Source organism: Sminthopsis crassicaudata, chromosome 3 (genome assembly GCF_048593235.1).
Source record: "Sminthopsis crassicaudata isolate SCR6 chromosome 3, ASM4859323v1, whole genome shotgun sequence".
In the NCBI taxonomy this organism is placed as follows: Eukaryota; Metazoa; Chordata; class Mammalia; order Dasyuromorphia; family Dasyuridae; genus Sminthopsis; species Sminthopsis crassicaudata.
Genome location: NC_133619.1, coordinates 492,776,668 through 492,791,851, shown reverse-complemented (window position 1 = coordinate 492,791,851; position 15,184 = coordinate 492,776,668). Strand labels below are relative to the sequence as shown.

At 37.0% G+C, this 15,184-nt stretch overlaps 1 protein-coding gene and 1 long non-coding RNA gene across 7 annotated transcripts in view; one reads left to right on the top strand and one right to left on the bottom strand.

The window, feature by feature from the left end:
• The window catches only part of NTM (neurotrimin), a 1,341,553-nt gene that overhangs the window by 1,097,030 nt on the left and 229,339 nt on the right, over positions 1-15,184 (top strand). The gene's annotated exons all lie outside the window — the stretch shown is intronic.
• Positions 9,001-14,860, bottom strand: LOC141563129 (uncharacterized). Its single transcript, XR_012488340.1, has 3 exons — positions 14,712-14,860; positions 11,200-11,303; positions 9,001-9,148 (listed from the first exon to the last, which is right to left on the bottom strand). It is a non-coding gene; the product is annotated as an uncharacterized LOC141563129 (long non-coding RNA).

Sequence of the window (15,184 nt, the reverse complement as noted above, 5' to 3'; positions counted from 1 at the left end):
TTCTTAATTTCAATTTTATTAATCTCTTCTTTGAGTTTTAAAAATTTTAATTAGGTATTTAATTGGAGTTTTAACTTTTTTTTTCCAGTTTTTTTAGTTGCATGCCCAATTTATTGATCTCCTCTTTCTCTATATAACTATTTAGAAATATAAAACTTCCCCTAAGAACTGCTTAGGCTGCATCTCATAGGTTTTGGTATGTTGTCTCATTATTGTCATTCTCTTATGAAATTATGGATTGTTTCTGTGATTTGTTTGATTCACTCATTATTTAAAATTGGATTATTTAATTTCCACTTGGTTTTTAGTCTGTCTTTCCTTGGTTCTTTATAGAATATAATTTTACTGCATCAAGGTCTCAAAAGGAATTTACTATTTTAGTTTGATTGATTCTTGATATCCCTTAGAGTCATTAGCTTCCATTTGCCCTGTTCTTATTTTTAATGTGTGATGTGATTTTCTTCAGTTACTTTTTGTATTTTTTTTTTCAATTTGATTAATTCTACTTTTCAAAGTATTTTTTTCTGTGTGGATTTTTTTTTTTTTCATTTGGGCAATTTTTTAAGGAATTGCCTTCTTTTTCCAAATTGCATACCTCTCATTTCTTTTCTCATTTTTCTTCTCTCTTATTTGCTTTTTAAAGTCTTTTATGATCACTTCCAAGAAGCCTCTTTAGTTTTGAGACCAATTCTTATTAATCTTTGAAATTTCCTCTGTAGAACTTTCTCCTCATCTGAATTTGGTCTTTTGGTTTGCCCTGTCACTATAGTAGCTTTCTATGGCCAGGTTTTTTTTTTTTGTTGTTGTTGTTGTTGTTTGTTTGTTTCTTGCTCATTCTCTTTCTTTTTATTTTTATATCTTCTCTTTTTTTTTTTTTTTACTTTTATGGTTGGGCTCTGCTCGCTTCCTGTGTATCTCTGATTTTTGGCTTTGAGCACAGAGGACCCTTGTGTTTGGTGGTTTGCTCACAGCAAGGGGTAGCTTTATCTGTTATTTTCAGGAAACATCCTAGTTTCTCAGAATTTTCTTGTGAGCTTAGAGTGGAGGCTGCCCCACTGATCTGCTCCTCTACTGAGTCAGGCCCTAAGATCTCAGTTGCTACTTTGCTAGGATTAAGATCAGTGAGAGGTTTTCCCAGACTCCATCTGAGCTGGCCTAAGCACCCATTTTACCACAATGAGAATGACCTTTCTTTAAGTCCTTCCAATCTATCTTGAGCTGGGGAGTGATTTCATTCCATCAAACTCTGTTCAGAGTCTTGATTTCACATAGTTTTCAAGGTACACTCAGAGAGCTCAAGCCCTGGCTACATTCTGCCATCTTGGTTTCTCCCCTGAAAGACCTTCAAATCTGTCTCCAGACACCTATTAGCTGTGTCACCCTCAGCAAGTCACTTAACTCTTTCCTCATGTGTGGAATGAAATGGAAAAGGAAATGGCAAACCACCCCAGCATTTTTCCCAAGAAAACCCCAGATGGGGTCAGCAAGAGTTGGACATGATTGAAGACTGATATACAGATATAGATATACAAACGTACACATATGTGTGTATATATATATAATATTTATTCGTATATATGTATGTGAATGTATATATGTATATACATATTTATATATATATATACACACAGATACACACATACACATACATACATACATACATATTCACATGGCCTATTTGTGCTCTATCTGTGGTAGTGCTTTTCAAGTTCATCTTGGTCTGATCAGCAAAAATCAGATATACTATATTTTGTCCCCTTCATAGTATTGTCATTTTGGCCTCTTCAAGAACAAAGGACAAAAGCCATATATTGATATTCACATTTTAACATTTAACATTTAACACAATATTAACATTTTAACAGAGTTTGAATAATTCAAAATATTTTAATTTTCTTTAAACTGCTTTAATTTCATATGATCCCAAGTTCTGCTTTTGCAGATCAGCTTGTCTTCCTAGGAGGAAAGCCTTTCCACTGAAGCACCACTCAGAGAGCAGAAATGTATACCCTGATATTACATGTGGAAATGTTAGCTAATACTTCCCACCAGTGAGCAGCTGCACTCAAAGATAGAGGGTGACTACTGAAGTTGCAGAATCATAGAATTTGAGAGTTAGAAGGGATCTTGGTGGCTGCTTTGTCTAACCTCCATTGGAAAAAGAATCCCCACTCCACCTTAGTCAATAAGTGAACAGTCTGTCTCTGCCTGAACACTTTTAATGAGGTAAAACATCCTGCTCTTCTGGGGTAGCCTGTCCCCTTTTTAGATAGTTCTAATTGTTAGGAAGTTGGGTTCTGGTTTTGTTTTGTCTGCCGTGTCATCAAACCTACATTTCCTTCCTTGAAGTTTCTACCCAATGTTCCCGGTTTTGCCCTCTGAGGTCAAACAGAATATATCTAATCCTCTTCACATGACACAGGCTTTCAAATACTCCAAACCACCTATCCTGTCAAATCTCTGATAAAAAGTAGTTCTTGTTAATGGATAATGTGGAATACAAAAGGTTTTTAGAGAAAAGAATTTGCTCAAATATGAAGTACTACTAAGCAGCTAATTTAGCTAACCTCTCCTTTTGATTTAAATTAATTGAAATAAGGACTTTTGGTTTGGGGAGTCCACACATTACAAAGCACCAACAGCTATCTCATTAAAAAAATTATTCTGATACAGTATACCTGCCTTTTGTAATAATACAAATAACTGCCTTTCTTGAAGTCCTATTACAGTTGTCTGAACAGATAAAACTTTCAAAACATATTACACCAAAACAAGTGACCTGGCAATGGATGTTTGATTTTACCACTGAATTACTGTTTTCCATGATTAGAGAAACAAGTCTCTTACTTATAAAAACTAAGTATTGATTAAATTCTAGCATGCTTTATGTCTGCCAGTTCCAGGGATCAAAGTAGGCTCTCTAGGTTTCTGAGTATTTAAAGATTTGAATGGGGGAAGATTAGGTGATTTATCAAAAAGTCTATTGAGAACTAAATGTCTTTTGGTAGAAAGATTAGGAGTCCAAATAATTATATTTTTGGCTCTCACATGAATAGGCAGTGTAACCTAAGACAACAATGATAGTAATAGTTGACATTTATACATGTATTTATATTTTTTAGAAATTACATATTATGATATTATGTATTAATATGATGGAATATTATTGTGCTATAAGAAATGATGAGCTCAATGATCTTAGAAAAACATGGATAGACTTGAATGAAGTAATGAAGAAGGAAATTAGAACCAAGAGAATGTATATAACAACAGCAATTTTGTTTTAAGAACAACTTTGAATAAATAAGTCATATTGAATATTATAAATACCTAAATAAGTTACAAAGAACCTATGAAGGAAGATACTGCAACCAGAAAAAGAACTGATAAATAAAAGTATATACAGAATGATTTCATATATCTATCCATCTATACATGTACATATATACATATATCTGCACACGTATGTATGTGTATGTATATATGTCTAATGGCAGCCATCTCTAGTATGGTGGAGAAGGGAAAAATAAATTTACATGATAACTTTATTATATATTTAAAAGGAATGGCAAGCTATACATAATAAATTTGTAGTTTTATGTGCAATTTTAAATTATGCTATATTATGGAAATTCTTATTTATTCTAATAGAAATTAAATAAAAACTTAAAAATGTTTCATATCTATCATATACTGTCACACTGCATATTAAATTATTACCATGTATAGGTAATTTATTAATAGGTAAATTGTTACCATGCAGAGAGATTTTTTTTAAAGCACTTTATATATTATTGCCTTTGATGTTTGGAATATCATTAATGAGGTAGATAATGCTATTATCACCCTCTTTTAAAGAAACTGAGTCATGGAGAGGTAAAATGATGATAAATATTCCAATACTAGCAAGTGAATAATACAGGGTTCCTGACTTTCAGTTCAGTTCTGTTTCTTCTGCACCATAATTATAAATAATTCCCTTTATCTCTCTGGGTCTCAATTTCATCTATTAAATGAAAATATTGGGACAGATAATCACTAAGGATCTTCTTTGTATTGAAGCTTTTGCAAAATATGAGAACAATTCCAGGACAGTTTAGGAAAATAGGTACAGAACCCATAGCATCACTCACTTATAGTGATTTTATTTTGTTTGTTTGTTTCAGATAATAAAATACTGATCCCAACTTTGTCCTCTATCAAATAATGAGGGTTCTTACAAGGAGACAGCTGCACTATCTTTGAGTCTTCCTAGTCAGGGAATAATTGGAGCTTTTGCTTGTTATTCTTTTTTCATCCAAGAAATAGGAGATTAGAGGAAGAATGAAGTCAAATTTTGTAAGACTTAGTCTTAGATGGTTAAGAGGATGATTGGAATCAATAAATCCTTTACTTTAAGGAAGCCCACATGATTCCAAATTTACTAAAGCTGGAAAGAAAGAAATCCCAGTAGGATTGGTCTGCTGATCAGAGTTTGACCACTGGGTTATTATAGTAAGTTTTTAGTCACTGTAGAATCCCAGGGGGAGCCTAAGTTCTACCTGGTACTAGGAATCATTTTTATTTTATCTTCTGCAAAGCCAGAATAGAAATGGTTGTAGTGAATGAGAGATTAAAGAGACATCATGAAATCCATCAAATATAAACAAACAAACAGCAAAAATAGATTTACCTAATTCCATTAGTTTTAGTTACTTAATGGAAACCTTCTTAATATCCCCCAAATTGATGCTTCTTCACAGGTGGTCTGTCTTTTCTGGAATGCTCTCCCTCATCACTTACAGCTCTACAAATCTCTAATTTCCTTCCAGACAGCTCAGGTATTACCACCACCATGAGATTATTCCTGATCAGAATTTCTTTAATTTGAAATTACTTTGGGCTATTTTGCATGCATGCTGTATTTACTTATCTGTGAACGAATTTTGTCTTTTCAGTGAAAAGTAAGTTCTTTGAGAACAGAAATGCTCTCTCTCTCTTTTTTTAATCTTTGTTTCCTTAGTACCTTACATCATGCCTGACAAAAGGTGTTCAATAAAAATAGACATTGTAAATTGAATCGAAGCTTGCTATTTCACATTCAGCACCTCTATGTTCTCTCCCCCCCCCTCCCCCCCGCCCTCCTTTTTTTTGGTAAGTGGTGTCACATTATTCTGGGTGACCTCCAACTCACTTGGAATATTTAATGACACTGAAAATCAATGTAGGGAACAGCACCATCTCTTTATGTGACTCCTTTTAGAGCTCCCAACTATCTAGTCAGTCTTCCTTCCTCTGAAGTAGCCACACCTATTTGCTTTATTATTTACTATAAGCTGTCACAGATGCTTTGGAAGACTTTGGCAAGTCATTTGGACAATATGAACCTTAGGATATTCATCTATAAAGTGAATGGGGTTAAATATGTTAATTTCTGTGGTTACTTCCAGCTGTAGACTTCTGATTCTAGTCATGTCTGAATAATAGTCAATAAACATTGAATAGTTGTGTCTCAATTATTTCATTTGATTATTTATTCATGAGGAAACTGAGGATTATAGTTAATAAGGCACTTACTCAAAAGTGCTGGAATTTAAACCCAAGTCTAGCACTCGTTCTTCTACTACATGCTTCTTTGTTCAATACCAAGTTATTTTCTAAGACCCACAAAGCATTTTAATGAAAGATAAGAGATACAGTACTAAATGTGGCAATTTTTTTTTTTTTTAATTTACTGGTAGGGTAAGTATATCATAGGATCCCTAGTTCATTTCTGGAAAAATAGTGCCCCCCGAAGAGGAGGTAGGGATAGAGACCAAATTATATAGTTCTGTCAGCTCTCTGCCCTTCTTTGGTCCTGAAAGTCAAACCATTCCTCAGGGAGAGAAAAAAAAATAAAAGTCATGTCTGGTATTCCTTGCCCCTTGAGCTCTCTTTGAGAAGGACTTAACTCAAAAAAATATTCAAATAAATGTTTTATTTCAGGTTTCCCTCAAAAGACCAAAGGAAAAATCTACCAGGATATTCACTGACCCTCAATCTACATAGTCTTCTCAGAGTTCATTTTCCTCTTGTATTTTCTGTTTTAGTTAGCACCAATATAGAGATCCCCTCCCACACATCCCTTTAGGGTGAGCTGACTGTTCAATGTTCCCCGGCTAAGGCAGTGTATTTTAGGCAGCCTGATAAAAGACTCTAATAGTCCCAGATTAATGCATTCATTCCCAGCCAATTGAAGGATTCATTACACTGTGCAGGAATCGGCTCCTCTCTGACAGATTTGCCCTGGGTAATGAGCCATTCAGCTGCAAGCTACCCTGCAAGGCTAGTGACCTGCGGAAGGGGGAGCAGAGGAGAGACTTTGGGGAAGTACTGCAGGATCAAGTGAGTGAAGAGCTATGAAATCACAATGGACCCCAGAGCCTTCAGACACCCAGGAGAAATGGGAAGAGCCATTCTTAAGAGGTCTCACAATGAAACATCAACATTTTGTTAGGGTGACATGCAGAAACCCAGGCAGGCAGGCAGGCATTTGGGAAGCATCTGACTTCACTATTTGCAGGTGGCTACAACCACATGAATGCCACAATATGAGGTTGGAGTAGAGCAGCATCATGGGCAGCACATCCATGTGAAGGAAGCAGCGAAGCAAAAGCCCCTAGCATAGACTCCTCTGTCTTTCTTGAGTTTTCTAGATACACAAAAGAAAAAGATAATCATTATTTAAAAAATAAATAATATTAATTCTTATAATGATGGAAAGAGAGGTAATCTGCAATTGAGGGGTAGAATAGAACCCAAGAGGTACTCCAATTAGCTGAGTCCCAAATGGCCAATATCTCTGATTAGAAATGTCCAAAAAGGTACTAAGAGACAGTCTTCCAATAAAATAAAAAAGAAAGAAAGAAGAAATAAAGAAAGGAAGGAAGAAAAAGAAAGAAGGGAAGGAAGGAGGGAAGGAAGGAAGGAAGGAAGGAAGGAAGGAAGGAAGGAAGGAAGGAAGGAAGGAAGGAAGGAAGGAAGGAAGGAAGGAAGGAAGGAAGGAAGGAAGGAAGGAAGGAAAAAAAATGAAACATTTCCTGTCCTCCATGAGCTTAAATTCTATTGGGAATTAAGGAACTCTACAAATAGGAGAGATCTTAGGAATCATCTACTACAACTTGTCTTATGTTATAGTTGAAGAAATTGAATTCTATAAAAGGTCAAGTGACATATTCCAGATTACACAGCTAGTTATCTACAGAGTAAGAAATAAACCTGACTATTCCCTATACTATTTTGCTACTGAAAGGTTTGCTGTGAAAGGTTCACAGAATCTTAGAATTGTGAGCTTTAAGGACCCTTATTGATCACTTTATATGGCTCTTGGGAGCTGAGTAGGGCTTTGTGGAAGCTGGAAGAGTCTTTAGAAGTCATCTAGTTTTACTGAACTTCCTCCCCACCCCCCATGTCTGTTTTACTTATCAGATAAGAGAACTAAAGCTCTAATATTTAAAGTGTCTTTATAATATAAATAATGATAGATTGTATTTATAAAGCTGTATAAAACTGTAAAGTTTGGAAAACATTATCACAATAATCCTGAAAGACTGAGGCTATTCTTATCCACATTTTATAGAAGAGGCAACTAAAGCAGACAGAAGCTAAATAATTTATCCAGGGTCACACTGCTAGTATGTGTATGAAGGTGGATTTGAATTCAAATTTTCTCTACTTTAGGCTCAATGCTCTATCCTTTGTATCAAGCAGTCAGATACTTACTAGTAAGCAACCCAGTAAGGATGTGAATTTAGGTCTTTTGTTACAAGTTTCTTCTTTTTCTCAATCTTTCTTGTTAAGTATCATCTAATCCATTTTTCATGTTTTGAGTTCCTTTGGCAGTCTGGTGAAACCTATGCACTCCTTTTCACATTAATATTTCCAAAGGCATAAAATAAAATACATAAGATTACAAAAGAAACCAACTTGATATAATTATCAAAATATTTTTAAAGTGTATGGACCCCAGGTTGAAAGTCCTTGCTCTACTGTTTTTTGAAGCTCCAAATAGGACTGAACATTTCTAGGAATTATCTTCCTTTATAGACTTACTTCAGTGTCTAACCACTGAGGTCTGGACTGATCTCTTCAAAGGCTTATCTTGATGCACTTTTGTCCATTGTAGGGATTGCTAGCATTCCTAATTAAAACAAATAAGCAAACAAAAACAGAAGAAATGGTAGAGAATTAAAAAACAAACAGACCCAATAACAAAAAACAAACAAACAAAAAAACTTCATTATATACAAGATTATTGGAAAGTCAGTCACCTATGAGGGGCAAACCAGAGCCATCACCTCTCACTAACCCTCAACTTATTTCACAATTATTAAATATTGATTTATTGTAGCAAAGGCCAATGCCTAATTTGAAGGGAAGGCAATTGTATTAGCTTGTATTACTCTAACTTGGAGCCTAGTAGAACACTTTTGTATTCTGTGTTCTGACCCAGACTCTGTTCCAAAATGAAGCTAAGCTTACACTCCATTCCCAGTCATTATTGCCTCTACAAGTGAATAATCATGAGCACTGATGAACTTATGTCTGAAGCTATAAGATATGCCAGGGTAGGAGGACTATACTTTAATAAAAAAGCAAGAAAGACTCTATGATGATGAATGGCTGTTACAATAGGGAATTAGATTCATATCAGCATGTTTGGGGGTAATCATAAACATTTTTTCTTGGTGCCAATGTTTGATGAGGAGTTGGGATAAGAAAAAGAGAAAAAGAAGCAAAATATGAGAATAAATATGCAAGCCCATAGTGTGTGCTTAATAGAACTGAGATTTATTTCTCTGTGTGTCTTTTTAAGCCTCAAGATAGATCACAAAAAAATACAGCCAGCCAAGAAAAAAATAGCCCAAATGTAATTTAAAGGACAGCTTTTTAACCATTACTTCAGACAAGAGACACCTGTCCTATGTTTCTTGAAGATGCTCAGAGCAGGGGAGAAATATTAAAGTTTCTGATTTACCTTCAGGAGCACAGACTTATTTTTAATTTATTGGCCAGAGATGGGTTTTGTTGTTGTTGTTCTTGTGTTTATTTTTTCAGTAGTTCTCATCACCAGTTTCTCGGTGAAAGGAAAGCAGGATGCTGGTCTTCATTTTCTTTAATGACCTAGAGCCTTAGAAGAAGAAACAGAATGAGAACTTGCCCAGAAGTAGTTGGATCCTTGCCCCCAGCTACTTGTCCAGAGACAAAGATTGTCACAGTGAATGTAGGTGCTCACTACCCAACAGGGAAAAAGACATGTTTGGGCACAGCAGCTGCATGGTTACTAGAAGAGAGAGACAAAGCAACCACTACTCTGGACAGTAGCAATTTTCATTGCAATCCTCACTGGACATACAGCATTGTGTATCACTGAGCCAGGGTGTGTATGATTCAATAAGAACCAGCACCATTGCTAATGACAAGTCCTGCTGATATCAAAAATGTCCAGCAAAGGAAATTGCCCCCAAATAGCATTCTTACTGTTAATTGGGAAGGACAGTTCATCTGTGCTCTGGATCATTAAGGAGCCAAAGAACCAGGTTTGAATCTTTGTTGCCCTAAAGCAAAAATCGCCTAAACCTTCAGTCACCAATTCTCTCTAAGACATGGGGACAAGGAATACTGCTCTATGTATCTTGCTTTGCTGTTTTGTAAAGTGGAGACAAAATGACTGAGTGACAGATTTCTGTTCTGCAGAGCTCAATAGACATTGCTTTAAAACAAAAACATAGCCATATACAACAAAGATCCTAGAAGCCTGGGTCAAAATACAAGCTGCCAGGATGAGTAATCATAATATTTCCAGATGAGGTTATATATTGAGAGTGAGATAGATAGATAGAGGGGGGGGGGAAAGAGGATGGAGAAATGGAGAGAGAGAGGAGAGGAAAAGAGAGAAGAGGAAAGGAGGAGAGAGAGGGAGGGAGGGGGAGAGACAGGGAAGGAGAGACAGAGAGAGAGAGAGACAGAGAAAGAGACAGAGACAGAAAGACACACACACACAGAGAGAGAGAGAGTGAGAGAGAGAGAGAGAGAGAGAGAGAGAGAGAGAGAGAGAGAGAGAGAGAGAGTGTTGAACCACACCAGGCAGCAGATGGCCTCATGTCAAGATCTCATCGACATCCTGATGGGCCCACTTCCGCCCGCTGTGAGCTGATGAGGGAGAAAGAGAGTTATTGTCAAATTCCCAACTTGCCCTTTCCGATATAAAGTTCACTTGTAATATTTTTTTTGACTCTGGTTGCTAATGCATTTTGTTCTCTGGAGTGTGTGAGCCCCAGCTTCCTGCGCAGCCTTTAATTAGTTTCTGGATGATGACATCTCCACCGAGAAGCAACTGGTTGCGTCCCTCCAATCTCGGGGGGAGATAAAAGAATCTAATAAAGACATTCGGTATTTCTAGGTGATGTGTTTGACAAGCTTTGTATTAACAAGAAGTCATGTTAAAACTTTTTCCCCCCTCTCCCCAACCATACTCTTTCACTGGCTCCTGCTCTATAACATTTCACAGGGGTATTAACAGAACCGTTGCTTTCTCTGAAAACTTGTAACTTAAAGTAGACAACGCTGGGAACCTATCCTTTATGATAAAGGGGAAGAAGCTTCTCCTTGATCCTCCTGCCTACCAAAACCTTTATAGGGGATTTATTAGCAATAAGATATTTGGGCTCAGAATAAGTTTGTAGCTAGGAGGCAGGTCGCCCTGGACAGCATTGAGAATAAAAACCTCAGAAATGTCTGAATCTAAAGGACAGCCAACAAGGCAGTTTCACCCCTTTCCTAGGTCACTCCCTAGCTGAGCATTGCGTCAAAAATTCCATATTTGGGAAAGTATATTTGTAGATCTGGGGCTTATCTCAGGCCTCCCCAACTTTTACCCTTCTTAATATATTTGGGGAAGAAAGTGAAAACTCTTAAGAAACTGTATTCTTGCAGGGGGGCGGAATGGCTTCTCCAGCTTGACCTCCCTACTGCAGTCAGCTGATTCCCTGCTGCATAAGATTTTATAGCCTGCTTTTGAGTACATAACTACCAGTGCTTTTAGGCAATTAGGAATTAAAGTGCTGATGACGCCATCAAGGCAGCTGAGAATGTAAGTGACTTTGGCACTGATGGTAGCTAGCAGACTGAGAGTCTAGAAACCAAGGACTTCTGTCAGCTTGGGGAGCAGGGGCTGCCTACCTGGGCTGCTTTGGTATCCTTTCTATCAGGAAGCCTCTTTTTTACCTGGAGGATGAAGCAGTCCTGGGATCTGGGAGCCGACTGTCCTTCCATGCCAGACCTCCCTTTGGAAGCAGAGAACAGAAATAGTGATAATCTGGGAGAACTGCTGCACAGATGTCTAATAGACAATGAAGGCTTTTATACACATGCACATATATATATCGTTCCCAACTTCTGAACAGGTTGTAACCCAAAAGTTCATTCGTTAAGGCAGTTGTTTGAAACTCAAATCTCATTTTCCTACAGAAATAATGTCATTCAGTGTAGTTAGATTATCAGGCTAGCCTGCAAAAGCCTATTTATTTTATAATAAAACTGAAATACATCAGTCTTCTAGTATCTTCATATTTAGATCTGAAAGGAATCTTAGAAGTCATTTATTCCAGTCTATAGAAGGGAAATTACTTCTCCATGGTCACATAGATATTCGGTGGCAGAACAATGAACTCAATGAACAGCCTTCCCCTCTCCTCCAGCTGGTATATGCCCATAGGCATACTGACAAATTTTCAAAAGTCTTACATCTTTTGGCACAGTGTATGTTTCTATCTTGAGGTGAAAACCCCTCCTGAAGAGAAGGTAAATCCAGGTATTAATATGTTCAGATATAAAATCTTTCCTCCCCTTGATCAAGATACAAAAGACCTCTTTTGCATGCTTTCTTTTTCCCTATTTCTTCTTTACCAATTCTTTTCCAAAGGGAAGAGGGACAAATCATTAGTCAGTTCTATTTAGCCATATTGTATACTTGAAGTTTAGTTCAATTTTACCTTTTATCCATTATATAGCACCAAATAAATAACCTTCTAATATGCCAAAGTTTTCCCTTAAAGCCCGAGACTTTTTCACTTTTGGCTTTATGTCAATAGCACTTAACCCAATGCCTGGCTGGTACATAGAAAATGCTTAATAAATTTTTCACTGGTTGATTGATTTATTAAAAAAAATTTAAATGAGGAAAATTTCAAAAATTTACTTATTTCCCTCTCTCCTTTGTTCCTGCCTCCCTGCCTGTCCACCTGCCTCCCTGCCTTCTATTTCTTTCTTTCACCAATTAGAATACTAACAAAATGCATTTTATGGACTGCGTAGTGTGTGTATATGTGTGTATACATGTGTATAAAGTGTTCCAAAAGGCTTAGTGCCATTTTAAGCTTTGGAAGTTAACGTTTTGGGATATCTTCTGTGTGTGTGTATATGTGTGTGTGTGTATGGACATACACATAGGTGTGTATATACAAATATGTCCCATAGGTATATATGTATGTTGTATATAATATATGTTTATTGTCTGTCATGTCTGAATTCCTTGTGCCCCCTCCAAAAAATTGGGGTTTTCTTAGCAAAGATACTAGAATGATTTGCCATTTCCTTCTCCAGTTCATTTTTACAGATGTATTTTTTTTGTTGTTCCATTTTTTCAATCATGTGACTTTTTGTGGCCCAATTTGGGTTTTTCTCAGCAAAGATATAGGAGTAGTTTGTCATTTCCTGCTGTAGGAGTTTTGACAGAGGAGGAAACTGAGGCAAACATGTTAAGTGACTTACCAGGGTCATACAACTAGTAAGTATCCAAGGCCAGATTTGAACTTATAAAAATGAGTCTTCCTGACTCTAGGCCAGATACTCTATCTACTACTTAGTTAGGGGCTACTGGGAAATGAGACAGGCCAATAGACTAGTAAAATGAGAAAATTTAAATAATAGAATGCTCCCTGCCTCTTTCCCTCCCTTCCTCCCTCCCTTCCTTCCTTCCTTCCTTCCTTCCTTCCTTCCTTCCTTCCTTCCTTCCTTCTTACCTTCCTTCCTTCCTTCCTTCTTTCCTTCCTTCCTTCCTTCCTTCCTTCCTTCCTTCCTTCCTTCCTTCCTTCCTTCCTTCCTTCCTTCTTTCCTTCCTTCCTTCCTTCCTTCCTTCCTTCCTTCCTTCCTTCCTTCCTTCCTTCCTTCCTTCCTTCTTTCCTTCCTTCTTTCCTTCCTTCTTTCCTTCCTTCCTTCCTTCCTTCCTTCCTTCCTTCCTTCCTTCCTTCCTTCCTTCCTTCTTTCCTTCCTTCTTTCCTTCCTTCTTTCCTTCCTTCTTTCCTTCCTTCTTTCCTTCCTTCCTTCCTTCCTTCCTTCCTTCCTTCCTTCCTTCCTTCCTTCCTTCCTCCCTCCCTCCCTCCCTCCCTCCTTCCTTCCTTCCTTCCTTCCTTCCTTCCTTCCTTCCTTCCTTCCTTCCTTCCTTCCTTCCTTCCTTCCTTCCTTCCTTCTTTCCTTCCTTCCTTCCTTTCTCCCCAAATGTCAAAATCACAAATAGCATCTGACTATAACAATTGGAGATTACTGCAATTTAGACTTTTAAAGATTATGAATCATATGTTGGGAGGCAGCATTGAAAAAGCAGAGGCTATAGAATCATAAGGCCTCCTCTGTGGCTTTGAGCAGTTAACTTCACTTGCAATCTCCTTTCCTTATCAGTAAAATGTAAGGATTGAATGAAACCCTCTCTGGGTTTACCACTAACTCTGGATCCTAGAATTCCATGACTTTCTTGCTATGTAATAACCAACAGAACCTTTGGAAGGAATAGATTATTATTGTATTCCCCAGCAATGTTAACTTGAACATTGACTCAGGAAGAATCTCCAAGGCTTTAATAGCTCCTATAGGGGCCCTTGTCTTTAGGACTGGTGTAAAATATGTGAGCTACGATCTCTAAAGAAATTGTTAGGCTCTCTGGAGCTTAAATTGTACTGCCTGTTCTTCTGGGCCTCTTTCACAACAAACAAGTAGAATATTAACTAATAAGTTCTGAGAAATGAGTGCAAATTGCTTGAATTTAATACATTAGCAACATAGAAAATATAATTGGCTTGGAGGAGGGGTGTAAATTGCAAGAGAATATAAACTGTGATCATGTAAACAAGGGTATACTGAGTGTTTTAAATAAACTAGTGGATTTAAGGTAGTATGGGCTTAACTTCTTTTCTGCCCCTTGTCTTCTATCTCATTCAAAAGCATGAAGGTGGCTTGGTCCATTATAGCTCTATTCCACTCACATTACTCATGATTTTAATTTAGTGTGGTTTCTCTCTCCTATGTGAGTTCCAGCCAGTCATTTTATTTAGTGTTAAAATTGCCAGTGAATTTGCAATTTTATGGGCTTTGTGAACAATGCCAAATGCACAGAATTGTTATAGAAAAAGCTGGTCTCATTTAGGAGACATATAGGGTAGGTCATGTTGTATCAGAACAAAAGACATCGACACAGTGAAGGCTACAGAACAGCCAGTCTATCCAGCCTAACAAGCTAATATTATGATTAGTAATAATCCCTATATCCCTCCATTGAACAATTGGAGTAGACATAATTCATGGCAATGTCTTGGATCTTGCCAAATCTAATGGAGCACAAGTAGGTTACAATGAAATTTAATTTACACTAATCTACTGAGGAATAGAAAAGCATGGAGAGTATGATATGTGATATTTACCTTATTCATATATGTCTCTATTAGAAGCGATTGAACTGGGTCAGTGAGAAGAGAGAACTCATGATACCTTTGCTTGATATTTGAATGGAACTGAAAAGGAAAGCATTTCAAGATTCAAAAATGGTAACCTCCTCGTCATTCTGAACAATGTACTGGTTTACCTTCTCATAGCTTCATGTTTTCTAGAATAAAACTGGAAACAAAGTTGGACAGTGAATGGAGTTCTGGTATAGAGTCAGGATTTGCTGAGCTTTCCAGCCTAGTCTCAGATACTTATTAGGTATGGGACTCTAGACAAGTCATTTGATCTGTCCACCTCAGTTTCCTCAACTATAAAATGGGTATAATCATAAGCCATACTTCTCAGGGTTGTTGTGAGAATAATATTTACCAAAGGGCTTCACATTGTACACAGGGTAGATGCTATATAAATACTTATTTCCTTCACCCCATCCCATAAAATCCCACAATTG